This window comes from Mobula birostris, chromosome 32 (assembly GCF_030028105.1).
Source record: "Mobula birostris isolate sMobBir1 chromosome 32, sMobBir1.hap1, whole genome shotgun sequence".
NCBI lineage: Eukaryota > Metazoa > Chordata > Chondrichthyes > Myliobatiformes > Myliobatidae > Mobula > Mobula birostris.
The window spans coordinates 11,349,945-11,368,745 of NC_092401.1; positions in this window are offsets into that span (position 1 = coordinate 11,349,945).

An 18,801-nucleotide genomic window follows, 5' to 3' on the forward strand; every position below is an offset into this window, starting at 1 on the left:
TGGTCAGTGTGGTCTGTGGGTGGTCAGTGTGGTCTGTGGGTTGTCAGTGTGATTTGTGATGGTCAGTGTGGTCTGTGTGTGGTCAGTGTGGTCTGTGGGTGGTCAGTGTGTTCAGCAATGGTCAGTGTGGTCTGTGATGGTCAGTGTGGTCTGTGGTGGTCAGTGTGGTCTGTGGGTGGTCAGTGTGGTCTGTGGGTGGTCACTGTGGTCTGTGGGTGGTCAGTGTCGTCTGTGACGGTCTGTGTGGTCTATTGGTTATCAGTGTGGTCTGTGATGGTCAGTGTGGTCTGTGGGTGGTCAGTGTGGTCTGTGGGTGGTCTCTTTTGTCTGTGATGGTCTGTGTGGTCTGTTGTGGTCAGTGTGGTCTGTGGGTGGTCAGTGTGGTCTGTGATGGTCAGTGTGGTCTGTGGGTGGTCACTGTGGTCTGTGATGGTCAGTGTGGTCTGTGATAGTCAGTGTGGTCTGTGGGTGGTCACTGTGCTCTGTGATGGTCAGTGTGGTCTGTGATGTTCAGTATGGTCTGTGGGTGGTCAGTGTCATCAGTGATGTCACTGTGGTCTGTGATGGTCAGTGTGGTCTGCGATGTTCAGTGTGGTCTGTGGGTGGTCAGTGATGGTCACTGTGGTATGTGATGGTCAGTGTGGTTTGTGTGTGGTCAGTGTGGTCTGTGATGGTCTGTGTGGTCTGTGGGTAGTCACTGTTGTCTGTGATGGTCAGTGTGGTCTGTGATGGTCAGTGTGGTCTGTGGGTGGTCAGAGTGGTCTGTGATGGGCAGTGTGGTCTGTTAGTGATCACTGTGGTCTGTGATGGTCTGTGTGGTCTGTTGTGGTCAGTGTGGTCTGTGGGTGGTCAGTGTAGTCTGTGTGTGGTCATTGTGGTCTGTGATGGTCAGTGTGGTCTGTGGGTGGTCAGTGTGGTCTGTGGGTGGTCAGTGTGGTCTGGGATGGTCAGTGTGGTCTGTGGGTGGTCAGTGTGGTCTGTGGGTTGTGAGTGTGTTTTGTGATGGTCAGTGTGGTCTGTGTGTGGTCAGTGTGGTCTGTGATGGTCAGTGTGGTATGTGGGTGGTCAGTGTGGTCTGTGGGTGGTCAATGTGGTCTGTCATGTTCAGTGTGGTCTGTGATGGTCACTGTGGTCTGTGGGTGGTCATTGTGGTCTGTGATGGTCAGTGTGGTCTGTGGGTGGTCAGTGTGGTCTGTGATGGTCAGTGTGGTCTGTGGTTGTTCAGTGTGGTCTGTGGGTTGTCAGTGTGTTTTGTGATGGTCAGTGTGGTCTGTGGGTGGTCAGTGTGGTCTGTGGGTTGTCAGTGTTATTTGTGATTGTCAGTGTGGTCTGTGGATGGTCAGTGTTGTCTGTGGGTGGTCAGTGTGGTCTGTGATGGTCAGTGTGGTCTGTGGGTGGTCACTGTGGTCTGTGATGGTCAGTGTGGTCGGTGATGGTCAGTGTGGTCTGTTGTTGGTCAGTGTGGACAGTTATGGTCACTGTGGTCTGTGATGGTCAGTGTGGTATGTGGGTGGTCAGTGTGGCCTGTGATGATCAGTGTGGTCTGTGGGTGGTCACTGTGGTTTGTGATGGTCAGTGTGGTCTGTGGGTGGTCCGAGTGGTCTGTGATGGTCAGTGTGGTATGTGGGTGATCACTGTGGTCTGTGATGGTCAGTGTGGTCTGTGGTTGACAGTGCGGCCTGCGTGTGGTCAGTGTGGTCTGTGGGTGGTCAGTGTGGTCTGTGGGTTGTCAGTGAGGTCTGTGGGTGGTCATTGTGGTCTGTGATGGTCAGTGTGGTCTGTGGGTGGTCAGAGTGGTCTGTGATAGTCAGTGTGGTTTGTGGGTGGTCACTGTGGTCTGTGATGGTCAGTGTGGTCTGTGGGTGGTCAGTGTGGCCTGTGTGTCGTTAGTGTGGTCTGTGATGGTCAGTGTGGTCTGTGTGTTGTCAGTGTGGTCTGTGATGGTCAGTGTGATCTGTGAGTGGTCAGTGTGGTCTGTGTGTGGTCAGTGTGGTCTGTGATGGTCAGTGTGGTCTGTGAGTGGTCAGTGTGGTAGTGATGGTCAGTGTGGTCTGTGGGTTATCAGTGTGGTCTGTGATGGTCAGTGTGGTCTGTGAGTGGTCAGTGTGGTAGTGATGGTCAGTGTGGTCTGTGGGTTGTCAGTGTGGTCTGTGTTGGTCAGTGTGGTCTGTGGGTGCTCAGTGTGGTCTGTGATGGTCAGTGTGGTCTGTGGGTGGTCAGTGTGTCTGTAGATTGTCAGTGTGGTCAGCAATGGTCAGTGTGGTCTGTGATGGTCAGTGTGGTCTGTGGGTGGTCAGTGTGGTCTGGGATGGTCAGTGTGGTCTGTGGGTGGTCAGTGTGGTCTGTGGGTTGTCAGTGTGATTTGTGATGGTCAGTGTTGTCTGTGGGTGGTCAGTGTGGTCTGTGGGTGGTCAATGTGGTCTGTCACGGTCAGTGTGGTCTGTGATGGTCACTGTGGTCTGTGGGTGGTCAATGTGGTCTGTGATGGTCAGTGTGGTCTGTGGGTGGTCATTGTGGTCTGTGATGGTCAGTATGGTCTGTGGTTGTTCAGTGTGGTCTGTTCTTGGTCACTGTGGTCTGTGATGGTCTGTGTGGTCTGTGGGTGGTCAGTGTGGTCTGTGATGGTCAGTGTGGTCTGTGGGTGGTCACTGTGTTCTGTGATGGTCAGTGTGGTCTGTGGTGGTCAGTGTGGTCTGTGGGTGGTCAGTGTGGTCTGTGGGTGGTCACTGTGGTCTGTGATGGTTAGTGTGGTCTGTGATGGTCAGTGTGGTCTGTGGGTGGTCAGTGTGGACAGTTATGGTCACTGTGGTCTGGGATGGTCAGTGCGGTATGTGGGTGGTCAGTGTGGTCTGTGATGGTCAGTGTGGTCTGTGGGTGGTCACTGTGGTTTGTGATGGTCAGTGTGGTCTGCGATGATCAGTGTCGTCTGTGGGTGGTCAGAGTGGTCTGTGATGGTCAGTGTGGTATGTGGGTGATCACTGTGGTCTGTGATGGTCAGTGTGGTCTGTGATCGTCAGTGTGATCAGTGGGTGGTCACTGTGGTCTGTGATGGTCAGTGTGGTCTGTGATGATCAGTGTGGTCTGTGGGTGGTCAGAGTGGTCTGTGATAGTCAGTGTGGTTTGTGGTGATCACTGTGGTGTGCGATGGTCAGTGTGGTCTGTGAGTGGTCAGTGTGGTCTGCGATGGTCAGTGTGGTCTGTGGGTTGTCAGTGTGGTCTGTGTGTGGTCATTGTGGTTTGTGATGGTCAGTGTGATCTGTGAGTGGTCAGTGTGGTCTGTGTGTGGTCAGTGTGGTCTGTGATGGTCAGTGTGGTCTGTTAGTGGTCAGTGTGGTAGTGATGGTCAGTGTGGTCTGTGGGTTGTCAGTGTGGTCTGTGATGGTCAGTGTGGTCTGTGGGTGGTCAGTATGTCTGTAGATGGTCAGTGTGGTCAGCAATGGTCAGTGTGGTCTGTGATGGTCAGTGTGGTCTGTGGGTGGTCAGTGTGGTCTGGGATGGTCAGTGTGGTCTGTGGGTGGTCAGTGTGGTCTGTGGGTTGTCAGAGTGATTTGTGATGGTCAGTGTGGTCTGTGTGTGGTCAGTGTGGTCTGTGATGGTCAGTGTGGTCTGTGGGTGGTCAGTGTGGTCTGTGGGTGGTCAATGTGTTCTGTCATGGTTAGTGTGGTCTGTGATCGTCACTGTGGTCTGTGGGTGGTCAATGTGGTCTGTGATTGTCACAGTGGTCTGTGGGTGGTCAGTGTGGTCTGTGATGGTCAGTGTGGTCTGTGGTTGTTCAGTGTGGTCTGTGGGTGGTCACTGTGGTCTGTGGGTGGTCAGTGTTGTCTGTGATGATCAGTGTGGTCTGTGGGTGGTAGGTGTGGTCTGTGATAGTCAGTGTGGTCTGTGGGTGGTCACTGTGGTCTGTGATGGTCAGTGCGGTCTGTGATAGTCAGTGTGGTCTGTGGGTGGTCACTGTGCTCTGTTATGGTCAGTGTGGTGTGTGATGTTCAGTGTGGTCTGTGGGTGGTCAGTGTTGTCAGTGATGTTCACTGTGGACTGTGATGGCCAGTGTGGTTTGTGGATGGTCAGTGTGGTCTGTGATGGTCAGTGTGGTCTGTGGGTGGTCACTGTGTTCTGTGATGGTCAGTGTGGTCTGTGATGATCAGTGTGGTCTGTGGGTGGTCACTGTGGTCTGTGATGGTCAGTGTGGTCTGCGATGTTCAGTGTGGTCTGTGGGTGGTCAGTACTGGTCACTGTGGTATGTGATGGTCAGTGTGGTTTGTGTGTGGTCAGTGTGGTCTGTGATGGTCTGTGTGGTCTGTGGGTGGTCACTGTTGTCTGTGATGGTCAGTGTGGTCTGTGATAATCAGTATGGTCTGTGGGTGGTCAGACTGGTCTGTGATGGTCAGTGTGGTCTGTGGGTGGTCACTGTGGTCTGTGATGGTCAGTGTGGTCTGTGGGTGGTCAGTGTGGTCTGTGGTGGTCAGTGTGGTCTGTGGGTGGTCAGTGTGGTCTGTGGGTGGTCACTGTGGTCTGTGGGTGGTCAGTGTCATCTGTGACGGTCTGTGTGGTCTATTGGTTATCAGTGTGGTCTGTGATGGTCAGTGTGGTCTGTGGGTGGTCAGTGTGGTCTGTGGGTGGTCTCTTTTGTCTGTGATGGTCTGTGTGGTCTGTTGTGGTCAGTGTGGTCTGTGGGTGGTCAGTGTGGTCTGTGATGGTCAGTGTGGTCTGTGGGTGGTCACTGTGGTCTGTGATGGTCAGTGTGGTCTGTGATAGTCAGTGTGGTCTGTGGGTGGTCACTGTGCTCTGTGATGGTCAGTGTGGTCTGTGATGTTCAGTATGGTCTGTGGGTGGTCAGTGTCATCAGTGATGTCACTGTGGTCTGTGATGGTCAGTGTGGTCTGCGATGTTCAGTGTGGTCTGTGGGTGGTCAGTGATGGTCACTGTGGTATGTGATGGTCAGTGTGGTTTGTGTGTGGTCAGTGTGGTCTGTGATGGTCTGTGTGGTCTGTGGGTAGTCACTGTTGTCTGTGATGGTCAGTGTGGTCTGTGATGATCAGTGTGGTCTGTGGGTGGTCAGAGTGGTCTGTGATGGGCAGTGTGGTCTGTTAGTGATCACTGTGGTCTGTGATGGTCTGTGTGGTCTGTTGTGGTCAGTGTGGTCTGTGGGTGGTCAGTGTAGTCTGTGTGTGGTCATTGTGGTCTGTGATGGTCAGTGTGGTCTGTGGGTGGTCAGTGTGGTCTGTGATGGTCAGTGTGGTCTGTGGGTTGTCAGTGTGGTCTGTGTGTGGTCAGTGTGGTCTGTGATGGTCAGTGTGATCTGTGAGTGGTCAGTGTGGTCTGTGTGTGGTCAGTGTGGTCTGTGATGGTCAGTGTGGTCTGTGAGTGGTCAGTGTGGTAGTGATGGTCAGTGTGGTCTGTGGGTTATCAGTGTGGTCTGTGATGGTCAGTGTGGTCTGTGAGTGGTCAGTGTGGTAGTGATGGTCAGTGTGGTCTGTGGGTTGTCAGTGTGGTCTGTGTTGGTCAGTGTGGTCTGTGGGTGCTCAGTGTGGTCTGTGATGGTCAGTGTGGTCTGTGGGTGGTCAGTGTGTCTGTAGATTGTCAGTGTGGTCAGCAATGGTCAGTGTGGTCTGTGATGGTCAGTGTGGTCTGTGGGTGGTCAGTGTGGTCTGGGATGGTCAGTGTGGTCTGTGGGTGGTCAGTGTGGTCTGTGGGTTGTCAGTGTGATTTGTGATGGTCAGTGTTGTCTGTGGGTGGTCAGTGTGGTCTGTGGGTGGTCAATGTGGTCTGTCACGGTCAGTGTGGTCTGTGATGGTCACTGTGGTCTGTGGGTGGTCAATGTGGTCTGTGATGGTCAGTGTGGTCTGTGGGTGGTCATTGTGGTCTGTGATGGTCAGTATGGTCTGTGGTTGTTCAGTGTGGTCTGTTCTTGGTCACTGTGGTCTGTGATGGTCTGTGTGGTCTGTGGGTGGTCAGTGTGGTCTGTGATGGTCAGTGTGGTCTGTGGGTGGTCACTGTGTTCTGTGATGGTCAGTGTGGTCTGTGGTGGTCAGTGTGGTCTGTGGGTGGTCAGTGTGGTCTGTGGGTGGTCACTGTGGTCTGTGATGGTTAGTGTGGTCTGTGATGGTCAGTGTGGTCTGTGGGTGGTCAGTGTGGACAGTTATGGTCACTGTGGTCTGGGATGGTCAGTGCGGTATGTGGGTGGTCAGTGTGGTCTGTGATGGTCAGTGTGGTCTGTGGGTGGTCACTGTGGTTTGTGATGGTCAGTGTGGTCTGTGATGATCAGTGTCGTCTGTGGGTGGTCAGAGTGGTCTGTGATGGTCAGTGTGGTATGTGGGTGATCACTGTGGTCTGTGATGGTCAGTGTGGTCTGTGATCGTCAGTGTGATCAGTGGGTGGTCACTGTGGTCTGTGATGGTCAGTGTGGTCTGTGATGATCAGTGTGGTCTGCGGGTGGTCAGAGTGGTCTGTGATAGTCAGTGTGGTTTGTGGTGATCACTGTGGTGTGTGATGGTCAGTGTGGTCTGTGAGTGGTCAGTGTGGTCTGTGATGGACAGTGTGGTCTGTGGGTTGTCAGTGTGGTCTGTGTGTGGTCATTGTGGTTTGTGATGGTCAGTGTGATCTGTGAGTGGTCAGTGTGGTCTGTGTGTGGTCAGTGTGGTCTGTGATGGTCAGTGTGGTCTGTTAGTGGTCAGTGTGGTAGTGATGGTCAGTGTGGTCTGTGGGTTGTCAGTGTGGTCTGTGATGGTCAGTGTGGTCTGTGGGTGGTCAGTATGTCTGTAGATGGTCAGTGTGGTCAGCAATGGTCAGTGTGGTCTGTGATGGTCAGTGTGGTCTGTGGGTGGTCAGTGTGGTCTGGGATGGTCAGTGTGGTCTGTGGGTGGTCAGTGTGGTCTGTGGGTTGTCAGAGTGATTTGTGATGGTCAGTGTGGTCTGTGTGTGGTCAGTGTGGTCTGTGATGGTCAGTGTGGTCTGTGGGTGGTCAGTGTGGTCTGTGGGTGGTCAATGTGTTCTGTCATGGTCAGTGTGGTCTGTGATCGTCACTGTGGTCTGTGGGTGGTCAATGTGGTCTGTGATTGTCACAGTGGTCTGTGGGTGGTCAGTGTGGTCTGTGATGGTCAGTGTGGTCTGTGGTTGTTCAGTGTGGTCTGTGGGTGGTCACTGTGGTCTGTGATGGTCAGTGTGGTCTGTGGTGGTCAGTGTGGTCTGTGGGTGTTCAGTGTGGTCTGTGGGAGGTCACTGTGGTCTGTGGGTGGTCAGTGTTGTCTGTGATGATCAGTGTGGTCTGTGGGTGGTAGGTGTGGTCTGTGATAGTCAGTGTGGTCTGTGGGTGGTCACTGTGGTCTGTGATGGTCAGTGCGGTCTGTGATAGTCAGTGTGGTCTGTGGGTGGTCACTGTGCTCTGTTATGGTCAGTGTGGTGTGTGATGTTCAGTGTGGTCTGTGGGTGGTCAGTGTTGTCAGTGATGTTCACTGTGGTCTGTGATGGCCAGTGTGGTTTGTGGATGGTCAGTGTGGTCTGTGATGGTCAGTGTGGTCTGTGGGTGGTCACTGTGTTCTGTGATGGTCAGTGTGGTCTGTGATGATCAGTGTGGTCTGTGGGTGGTCACTGTGGTCTGTGATGGTCAGTGTGGTCTGCGATGTTCAGTGTGGTCTGTGGGTGGTCAGTACTGGTCACTGTGGTATGTGATGGTCAGTGTGGTTTGTGTGTGGTCAGTGTGGTCTGTGATGGTCTGTGTGGTCTGTGGGTGGTCACTGTTCTCTGTGATGGTCAGTGTGGTCTGTGATAATCAGTATGGTCTGTGGGTGGTCAGACTGGTCTGTGATGGTCAGTGTGGTCTGTGGGTGGTCACTGTGGTCTGTGATGGTCAGTGTGGTCTGTGGGTGGTCAGTGTGGTCTGTGATGGTCAGTGTGGTCTGTGGGTGGTCACTGTGGTCTGTGATGGTCAGTGTGGTCTGTGGTGGTCAGTGTGGTCTGTGGGTGGTCAGTGTGGTCCGTGGGTGGTCACTGTGGTCTGTGGGTGGTCAGTGTCGTCTGTGATGGTCTGTGTGGTCTATTGGTTATCAGTGTGGTCTGTGATGGTCAGTGTGGTCTGTGGGTGGTCAGTGTGGTCTGTGGGTGGTCACTTTTGTCTGTGCTGGTCTGTGTGGTCTGTTGTGGTCAGTGTGGTCTGTGGGTGGTCAGTGTGGTCTCTGATGGTCAGTGTGGTCTGTGATGGTCAGTGTGGTCTGTGGGTTGTCAGTGTGGTCTGGGTGTGGTCAGTGTGGTCTCTGATGGTCAGTGTGATCTTTGAGTGGTCAGTGTGGTCTGTGTGTGGTCAGTGTGGTCTGTGATGGTCAGTGTGGTCTGTGAGTGGTCAGTGTGGTAGTGATGGTCAGTGTGGTCTGTGGGTTGTCAGTGTGGTCTGTGATGGTCAGTGTGGTCTGTGAGTGGTCAGTGTGGTAGTGATGGTCAGTGTGGTCTGTGGGTGGTCAGTGTGGCCTGCGTGTGGTCAGTGTGGTCTGTAGGTGGTCAGTGTGGTCTGTGGGTTGTCAGTGTGGTCTGTGGGTGGTCATTGTGGTCTGTGATGGTCAGTGTGGTCTGTGATCGTCAGTGTGATCTGTGGGTGGTCACTGTGGTCTGTGATGGTCAGTGTGGTCTGTGATGATCAGTGTGGTCTGTGGGTGATCAGAGTGGTCTGTGATAGTCAGTGTGGTTTGTGGTGATCACTGTGGTCTCTGATGATCAGTGTGGTCTGTGAGTGGTCAGTGTGGTCTGTGATGGTCAGTGTGGTCTGTGGGTTGTCAGTGTGGACTGTGTGTGGTCATTGTCGTCTGTGATGGTCAGTGTGATCTGTGAGTGGAGAGTGTGGTCTGGGATGGTCAGTGTGGTCTGTGGGTGGTCAGTGTGGTCTGGGATGGTCAGTGTGGTCTGTGGGTGGTCAGGGTGGTCTGTGGGTTGTCAGTGTGATTTGTGATGGTCAGTGTGGTCTGTGTGTGGTCAGTGTGGTCTGTGATGGTCAGTGTGGTCTGTGGGTGGTCAGTGTGGTATGTGGGTGGTCAATGTGTTCTGTCATGGTCAGTGTGGTCTGTGATCGTCACTGTGGTCTGTGGGTGGTCAATGTGGTCTGTGATTGTCACAGTGGTCTGTGGGTGCTCAGTGTGGTCTGTGATGGTCAGTGTGGTCTGTGGCTGTTCAGTGTGGTCTGTGGGTGGTCACTGTGGTCTGTGATGGTCTGTGTGGTCTGTGGGTAGTCACTGTGGTCTGTGATGGTCAGTGTGGTCTGTGGTGGTCAGTGTGGTCTGTGGGTGGTCAGTGTCGTCTGTGGGTGGTCACTGTGGTCTGTGGGTGGTCAGTGTCGTCTGTGATGGTCAGTGTGGTCTGTGGGTGGTAGGTGTGGTCTGTGATAGTCAGTGTGGTCTGTGGGTGGTCACTGTGGTCTGTGATGGTCAGTGTGGTCTGTGATAGTCAGTGGGGTCTGTGGGTGGTCACTGTGCTCTGTGATGGTCAGTGTGGTGTGTGATGTTCAGTGTGGTCTGTGGGTGGTCAGTGTTGTCAGTGATGTTCACTGTGGTCTGTGATGGCCAGTGTGGTTTGTGGATGGTCAGTGTGGTCTGTGATGTTCAGTGTGGTCTGTGGGTGGTCACTGTGTTCTGTGATGGTCAGTGTGGTCTGTGATGATCAGTGTGGTCTGTGGGTGGTCACTGTGGTCTGTGATGGTCAGTGTGGTCTGCGATGTTCAGTGTGGTCTGTGGGTGGTCACTTTTGTCTGTGCTGGTCTGTGTGGTCTGTTGTGGTCAGTGTGGTCTGTGGGTGGTCAGTGTGGTCTCTGATGGTCAGTGTGGTCTGTGATGGTCAGTGTGGTCTGTGGGTTGTCAGTGTGGTCTGGGTGTGGTCAGTGTGGTCTCTGATGGTCAGTGTGATCTTTGAGTGGTCAGTGTGGTCTGTGTGTGGTCAGTGTGGTCTGTGATGGTCAGTGTGGTCTGTGAGTGGTCAGTGTGGTAGTGATGGTCAGTGTGGTCTGTGGGTTGTCAGTGTGGTCTGTGATGGTCAGTGTGGTCTGTGAGTGGTCAGTGTGGTAGTGATGGTCAGTGTGGTCTGTGGGTGGTCAGTGTGGCCTGCGTGTGGTCAGTGTGGTCTGTAGGTGGTCAGTGTGGTCTGTGGGTTGTCAGTGTGGTCTGTGGGTGGTCATTGTGGTCTGTGATGGTCAGTGTGGTCTGTGATCGTCAGTGTGATCTGTGGGTGGTCACTGTGGTCTGTGATGGTCAGTGTGGTCTGTGATGATCAGTGTGGTCTGTGGGTGATCAGAGTGGTCTGTGATAGTCAGTGTGGTTTGTGGTGATCACTGTGGTCTCTGATGATCAGTGTGGTCTGTGAGTGGTCAGTGTGGTCTGTGATGGTCAGTGTGGTCTGTGGGTTGTCAGTGTGGACTGTGTGTGGTCATTGTCGTCTGTGATGGTCAGTGTGATCTGTGAGTGGAGAGTGTGGTCTGGGATGGTCAGTGTGGTCTGTGGGTGGTCAGTGTGGTCTGGGATGGTCAGTGTGGTCTGTGGGTGGTCAGGGTGGTCTGTGGGTTGTCAGTGTGATTTGTGATGGTCAGTGTGGTCTGTGTGTGGTCAGTGTGGTCTGTGATGGTCAGTGTGGTCTGTGGGTGGTCAGTGTGGTATGTGGGTGGTCAATGTGTTCTGTCATGGTCAGTGTGGTCTGTGATCGTCACTGTGGTCTGTGGGTGGTCAATGTGGTCTGTGATTGTCACAGTGGTCTGTGGGTGCTCAGTGTGGTCTGTGATGGTCAGTGTGGTCTGTGGCTGTTCAGTGTGGTCTGTGGGTGGTCACTGTGGTCTGTGATGGTCTGTGTGGTCTGTGGGTAGTCACTGTGGTCTGTGATGGTCAGTGTGGTCTGTGGTGGTCAGTGTGGTCTGTGGGTGGTCAGTGTCGTCTGTGGGTGGTCACTGTGGTCTGTGGGTGGTCAGTGTCGTCTGTGATGGTCAGTGTGGTCTGTGGGTGGTAGGTGTGGTCTGTGATAGTCAGTGTGGTCTGTGGGTGGTCACTGTGGTCTGTGATGGTCAGTGTGGTCTGTGATAGTCAGTGGGGTCTGTGGGTGGTCACTGTGCTCTGTGATGGTCAGTGTGGTGTGTGATGTTCAGTGTGGTCTGTGGGTGGTCAGTGTTGTCAGTGATGTTCACTGTGGTCTGTGATGGCCAGTGTGGTTTGTGGATGGTCAGTGTGGTCTGTGATGGTCAGTGTGGTCTGTGGGTGGTCACTGTGTTCTGTGATGGTCAGTGTGGTCTGTGATGATCAGTGTGGTCTGTGGGTGGTCACTGTGGTCTGTGATGGTCAGTGTGGTCTGCGATGTTCAGTGTGGTCTGTGGGTGGTCAGTGCTGGTCACTGTGGTATGTGATGGTCAGTGTGGTTTGTGTGTGGTTAGTGTGGTCTGTGATGGTCTGTGTGGTCTGTGGGTGGTCACTGTTGTCTGTGATGGTCAGTGTGGTCTGTGATAATCAGTGTGGTCTGTGGGTGGTTAGAGTGGTCTGTGATGGTCAGTGTGGTCTGTTGGTGATCACTGTGGTCTGTGATGGTCATTGTGGTCTGTGGGTGGTCAGTGTGGTCTGTGTGTTGTCATTGTGGTCTGTGATGGTCAGTGTGGTCTGTGGGTGGTCAGTGTGGTCTGTGTGTGGTCGGTGTGGTCTGTGATGGTCAGTGTGGTCTGTGAGTGGTCAGTTTGGTAGTGATGGTCAGTGTGGTCTGTGGGTTGTCAGTGTGGTCTGTGATGGTCAGTGTGGTCTGTTGGTGCTCAGTGTGGTCTGTGATGGTCAGTGTGGTCTGTGGGTGGTCAGTGTGGTCTGTAGATGGTCAGTGTGGTCAGCAATGGTCAGTGTGGTCTGTGATGGTCAGTGTGGTCTGTGGGTGGTCAGTGTGGTCTGGGATGGTCAGTGTGGTCTGTGGGTGGTCAGTGTGGTCTGTGGGTTGTCAGTGTGATTTGTGATGGTCAGTGTGGTCTGTGTGTGGTCAGTGTGGTCTGTCATGGTCAGTGTGGTCTGTGATGGTCAGTGTGGTCTGTGGGTGGTTAGTGTGGTCTGTGATGGTCAGTGTGGTCTGTGACTGGTTGCTGTGGTGTGTGATGGTCAGTGTGTTCTGTGATGGTCAGTGTGGTTTGTGGGTGTTCAGTGTGGTCAGTGATGGTCAGTGTGGCCTGTGAGTGGTCAGTGTGGTCTGTGATGGTCAGTGTGGTCTGTGTGTGGTCAGTGTGGTCTGTGATGGTCAGTGTGGTCTGTGGGTGGTCAGTGTGGTCTGTGGGTTGTCAGTGTGATTTGTGATGGTCAGTGTGGTCTGTGGGTGGTCATTGTGGTCTGTGATGGTCAGTGAGGTCTGTGGGTTGTCAGTGTGGTCTGTGATGGTCAATGTGGTCTGTGGGTGGTCAGTGTGGTCTGTGGGTGGTCAGCATGGTCTGTGATGGTCAGTGTGGTCTGTGGGTGATCAGTGTGTTCTGTGGTGGTCACTGTGGTCTGTGGGTGGTCAGTGTGGTCTGTGGTGGTCACTGTGGTCTGTGGCTGATCAGTGTGGTCTGTGATGGTTAGTTTGGTCTGTGGGTGGTCAGTGTGGTCTGTGATGCTCAGTGTGGTCTGTGGGTGGTCAGTGTGGTCTGTGGGTGGGCAGTGTGGTCTGTGGTTTGTCAGTGTGATTTGTAATGGTCAGTGTGGTCTGTGTGTGGTCAGTGTGTTCTGTGATGGTCAGTGTGGTCTGTGAGTGGTCAGTGTGGTCTGTGATGGTCAGTGTGGTCTGTGGGTTGTCAGTGTGGTCTGTGTGTGGTCAGTGTGGTCTGTGATGGTCAGTGTGGTCTGTGGGTGGTCTGTGTGGTCTGTGTGTGGTCAGTGTCGTCTGTGATGGTCAGTGTGGTCTGTGAGTGGTCAGTGTGGTAGTGATGGTCAGTGTGGTCTGTGGGTTGTCAATGTGGTCTGTGATGGTCAGTGTGGTCTGTGGGTGCTCAGTGTGGTCTGTGATGGTCAGTGTGGTCTGTGGGTGGTCAATGTGGTCTGTGATTGTCAATGTGGTCTGTGGGTGGTAAGTGTGGTCTGTGGATGGTCAGTGTGGTCAGCAATGGTCAGTGTGGTCTGTGATCGTCACTGTGGTCTGTGGGTGGTCAGTGTGGTCAGTGATGGTCAGTGTGTTCTGTGGGTGGTCAGTGTGGTCTGTGATGGTCAGTGTGGTCTGTGGGTGGTCAGTGTGGTCTGTGGGTTGTCAGTGTGATTTGTGATGATCAGTGTGGTCTGTGTGTGGTCAGTGTGGTCTGTGATGGTCAGTGTGGTCTGTGGGTGGTCAGTGTGGTCTGTGGTTTGTCAGTGTGAGTTGTGATGTTCAGTGTGGTCTGTGGGTGGTCAGTGTGGTCTGTGAAGGTCAGTGTGGTCTGTGGGTGGTCAGTGTGGTCTGTGGTTTGTCAGTTTGAGTTGTGATGTTCAGTGTGGTCTGTGGGTGGTCAGTGTGGTCTGTGATGGTCAGTGTGGTCTGTGGTTTGTCAGTGTGGTCTGTGATGGTCAGTATGGTCTGTGGGTGGTCAGTGTGGTCTGTGATGGTCGGTGTGGTCTGTGGGTGGTCAGTGTGCTCTGCGGGTTGTCAGTGTGATTTGTGATGGTCAGTGTGGTCTGTGGGTGGTCAGTGAGGTCTGTGTTGGTCAGTGTGGTCTGTGGGTGGTCAGTGTGGTCTGTGGGTGGTCAGTGTGGTCTGTGATGGTCAGTGTGGTCTGTGGGTGTTCATGGTGGTCTGTGATGGTCAGCGTGGTCTGTGGGTGGTCATTGTGGTCTGTGATGGACAGTGAGGTCTGTGGGTTGTCAGTGTATTCTGTGGGTGGTCAATGTGGTCTGTCATGGTCAGTGTGGTCTGTGATGGTCACTGTGGTCTGTGCCTGGTCAGTGTGGTCTGTGATGGTCAGTGTGGTCTGTGGGTGGTCACTGTGGTCTGTGATGATCAGTGTGTTCTGTGATGGTCAGTGTGGTCTGTGGGTGGTCAGTGTGGTCTGTGATGGTCCGTGTGGTCTGTGGGTGGTCAGTGTGGTCTGTGATGATCAGTGTGGTCTATGATGGTCAGTGTGGTCTGTGATGGTCAGTGTGGTCTGTGGTTGGTCAGTGTGGTCTGTGATTGTCAGTGTGGTCTGTGGGTTGTCAGTGTGGTCTGTGATGGTCAGTGTGGTCTGTGGGTGGTCAGTGTGTTCTGTGATGGTCAGTGTGGTCTGTGGGTGGGCAGTGTGGTCTGTGGTTTGTCAGTGTGATTTGTAATGGTCAGTGTGGTCTGTGTGTGGTCAGTGTGTTCTGTGATGGTCAGTGTGGTCTGTGAGTGGTCAGTGTGGTCTGTGATGGTCAGTGTGGTCTGTGGGTTGTCAGTGTGGTCTGTGTGTGGTCAGTGTGGTCTGTGATGGTCAGTGTGGTCTGTGGGTGGTCTGTGTGGTCTGTGTGTGGTCAGTGTCGTCTGTGATGGTCAGTGTGGTCTGTGAGTGGTCAGTGTGGTAGTGATGGTCAGTGTGGTCTGTGGGTTGTCAATGTGGTCTGTGATGGTCAGTGTGGTCTGTGGGTGCTCAGTGTGGTCTGTGATGGTCAGTGTGGTCTGTGGGTGGTCAATGTGGTCTGTGATTGTCAATGTGGTCTGTGGGTGGTAAGTGTGGTCTGTGGATGGTCAGTGTGGTCAGCAATGGTCAGTGTGGTCTGTGATCGTCACTGTGGTCTGTGGGTGGTCAGTGTGGTCAGTGATGGTCAGTGTGTTCTGTGGGTGGTCAGTGTGGTCTGTGATGGTCAGTGTGGTCTGTGGGTGGTCAGTGTGGTCTGTGGGTTGTCAGTGTGATTTGTGATGATCAGTGTGGTCTGTGTGTGGTCAGTGTGGTCTGTGATGGTCAGTGTGGTCTGTGGGTGGTCAGTGTGGTCTGTGGTTTGTCAGTGTGAGTTGTGATGTTCAGTGTGGTCTGTGGGTGGTCAGTGTGGTCTGTGAAGGTCAGTGTGGTCTGTGGGTGGTCAGTGTGGTCTGTGGTTTGTCAGTTTGAGTTGTGATGTTCAGTGTGGTCTGTGGGTGGTCAGTGTGGTCTGTGATGGTCAGTGTGGTCTGTGGTTTGTCAGTGTGGTCTGTGATGGTCAGTATGGTCTGTGGGTGGTCAGTGTGGTCTGTGATGGTCGGTGTGGTCTGTGGGTGGTCAGTGTGCTCTGCGGGTTGTCAGTGTGATTTGTGATGGTCAGTGTGGTCTGTGGGTGGTCAGTGAGGTCTGTGTTGGTCAGTGTGGTCTGTGGGTGGTCAGTGTGGTCTGTGGGTGGTCAGTGTGGTCTGTGATGGTCAGTGTGGTCTGTGGGTGTTCATGGTGGTCTGTGATGGTCAGCGTGGTCTGTGGGTGGTCATTGTGGTCTGTGATGGACAGTGAGGTCTGTGGGTTGTCAGTGTATTCTGTGGGTGGTCAATGTGGTCTGTCATGGTCAGTGTGGTCTGTGATGGTCACTGTGGTCTGTGCCTGGTCAGTGTGGTCTGTGATGGTCAGTGTGGTCTGTGGGTGGTCACTGTGGTCTGTGATGATCAGTGTGTTCTGTGATGGTCAGTGTGGTCTGTGGGTGGTCAGTGTGGTCTGTGATGGTCAGTGTGGTCTGTGGGTGGTCAGTGTGGTCTGTGATGATCAGTGTGGTCTATGATGGTCAGTGTGGTCTGTGATGGTCAGTGTGGTCTGTGGTTGGTCAGTGTGGTCTGTGATTGTCAGTGTGGTCTGTGGGTTGTCAGTGTGGTCTGTGATGGTCAGTGTGGTCTGTGGGTGGTCAGTGTGTTCTGTGATGGTCAGTGTGGTCTGTGGGTGGTCAGTGTGGTCTGTGGGTTTTCAGTGTGATTTGTGATGGTCAGTGTGGTCTGTGATGGTCAGTGTGGTCTGTGGGTGTTCAGTGTGGTCTCTGATGGTCAGTGTGGTCTGTGATGGTCAGTGTGGTCTGTGGTTGGTCAGTGCAGTCTGTGATGTTCAGTGTGGTCTGTGTGTGGTCAGTGCGGTCTGTGATGGTCAATGTGGTGTCTGGGTGGTCAGTGTAGTCTGTGATGGTCAGTGTGGTCTGTGGGTGGTTAGTGTGGTCTGTGATGGTCAGTGTGGTCTGTGACTGGTTGCTGTGGTGTGTGATGGTCAGTGTGTTCTGTGATGGTCAGTGTGGTTTGTGGGTGTTCAGTGTGGTCAGTGATGGTCAGTGTGGCCTGTGAGTGGTCAGTGTGGTCTGTGATGGTCAGTGTGGTCTGTGTGTGGTCAGTGTGGTCTGTGATTGTCAGTGTGGTCTGTGGGTTGTCAGTGTGGTCTGTGATGGTCAGTGTGGTCTGTGGGTGGTCAGTGTGTTCTGTGATGGTCAGTGTGGTCTGTGGGTGGTCAGTGTGGTCTGTGGGTTTTCAGTGTGATTTGTGATGGTCAGTGTGGTCTGTGATGGTCAGTGTGGTCTGTGGGTGTTCAGTGTGGTCTCTGATGGTCAGTGTGGTCTGTGATGGTCAGTGTGGTCTGTGGTTGGTCAGTGCAGTCTGTGATGTTCAGTGTGGTCTGTGTGTGGTCAGTGCGGTCTGTGATGGTCAATGTGGTGTCTGGGTGGTCAGTGTAGTCTGTGATGGTCAGTGTGGTCTGTGGGTGGTTAGTGTGGTCTGTGATGGTCAGTGTGGTCTGTGACTGGTTGCTGTGGTGTGTGATGGTCAGTGTGTTCTGTGATGGTCAGTGTGGTTTGTGGGTGTTCAGTGTGGTCAGTGATGGTCAGTGTGGCCTGTGAGTGGTCAGTGTGGTCTGTGATGGTCAGTGTGGTCTGTGTGTGGTCAGTGTGGTCTGTGATGGTCAGTGTGGTCTGTGGGTGGTCAGTGTGGTCTGTGGGTTGTCAGTGTGATTTGTGATGGTCAGTGTGGTCTGTGGGTGGTCATTGTGGTCTGTGATGGTCAGTGAGGTCTGTGGGTTGTCAGTGTGGTCTGTGATGGTCAATGTGGTCTGTGGGTGGTCAGTGTGGTCTGTGGGTGGTCAGCATGGTCTGTGATGGTCAGTGTGGTCTGTGGGTGATCAGTGTGTTCTGTGGTGGTCACTGTGGTCTGTGGGTGGTCAGTGTGGTCTGTGGTGGTCACTGTGGTCTGTGGCTGATCAGTGTGGTCTGTGATGGTTAGTGTGGTCTGTGGGTGGTCAGTGTGGTCTGTGATGCTCAGTGTGGTCTGTGGGTGGTCAGTGTGGTCTGTGGGTGGGCAGTGTGGTCTGTGGTTTGTCAGTGTGATTTGTAATGGTCAGTGTGGTCTGTGTGTGGTCAGTGTGTTCTGTGATGGTCAGTGTGGTCTGTGAGTGGTCAGTGTGGTCTGTGATGGTCAGTGTGGTCTGCGATGTTCAGTGTGGTCTGTGGGTGGTCAGTGCTGGTCACTGTGGTATGTGATGGTCAGTGTGGTTTGTGTGTGGTCAGTGTGGTCTGTGATGGTCTGTGTGGTCTGTGGGTGGTCACTGTTGTCTGTGATGGTCAGTGTGGTCTGTGATAATCAGTGTGGTCTGTGGGTGGTTAGAGTGGTCTGTGATGGTCAGTGTGGTCTGTTGGTGATCACTGTGGTCTGTGATGGTCATTGTGGTCTGTGGGTGGTCAGTGTGGTCTGTGTGTTGTCATTGTGGTCTGTGATGGTCAGTGTGGTCTGTGGGTGGTCAGTGTGGTCTGTGTGTGGTCAGTGTGGTCTGTGATGGTCAGTGTGGTCTGTGAGTGGTCAGTGTGGTAGTGATGGTCAGTGTGGTCTGTGGGTTGTCAATGTGGTCTGTGATGGTCAGTGTGGTCTGTGGGTGCTCAGTGTGGTCTGTGATGGTCAGTGTGGTCTGTGGGTGGTCAATGTGGTCTGTGATTGTCAATGTGGTCTGTGGGTGGTAAGTGTGGTCTGTGGATGGTCAGTGTGGTCAGCAATGGTCAGTGTGGTCTGTGATCGTCACTGTGGTCTGTGGGTGGTCAGTGTGGTCAGTGATGGTCAGTGTGTTCTGTGGGTGGTCAGTGTGGTCTGTGATGGTCAGTGTGGTCTGTGGGTGGTCAGTGTGGTCTGTGGGTTGTCAGTGTGATTTGTGATGATCAGTGTGGTCTGTGTGTGGTCAGTGTGGTCTGTGATGGTCAGTGTGGTCTGTGGGTGGTCAGTGTGGTCTGTGGTTTGTCAGTGTGAGTTGTGATGTTCAGTGTGGTCTGTGGGTGGTCAGTGTGGTCTGTGAAGGTCAGTGTGGTCTGTGGGTGGTCAGTGTGGTCTGTGGTTTGTCAGTTTGAGTTGTGATGTTCAGTGTGGTCTGTGGGTGGTCAGTGTGGTCTGTGATGGTCAGTGTGGTCTGTGGTTTGTCAGTGTGGTCTGTGATGGTCAGTATGGTCTGTGGGTGGTCAGTGTGGTCTGTGATGGTCGGTGTGGTCTGTGGGTGGTCAGTGTGCTCTGCGGGTTGTCAGTGTGATTTGTGATGGTCAGTGTGGTCTGTGGGTGGTCAGTGAGGTCTGTGTTGGTCAGTGTGGTCTGTGGGTGGTCAGTGTGGTCTGTGGGTGGTCAGTGTGGTCTGTGATGGTCAGTGTGGTCTGTGGGTGTTCATGGTGGTCTGTGATGGTCAGCGTGGTCTGTGGGTGGTCATTGTGGTCTGTGATGGACAGTGAGGTCTGTGGGTTGTCAGTGTATTCTGTGGGTGGTCAATGTGGTCTGTCATGGTCAGTGTGGTCTGTGATGGTCACTGTGGTCTGTGCCTGGTCAGTGTGGTCTGTGATGGTCAGTGTGGTCTGTGGGTGGTCACTGTGGTCTGTGATGATCAGTGTGTTCTGTGATGGTCAGTGTGGTCTGTGGGTGGTCAGTGTGGTCTGTGATGGTCAGTGTGGTCTGTGGGTGGTCAGTGTGGTCTGT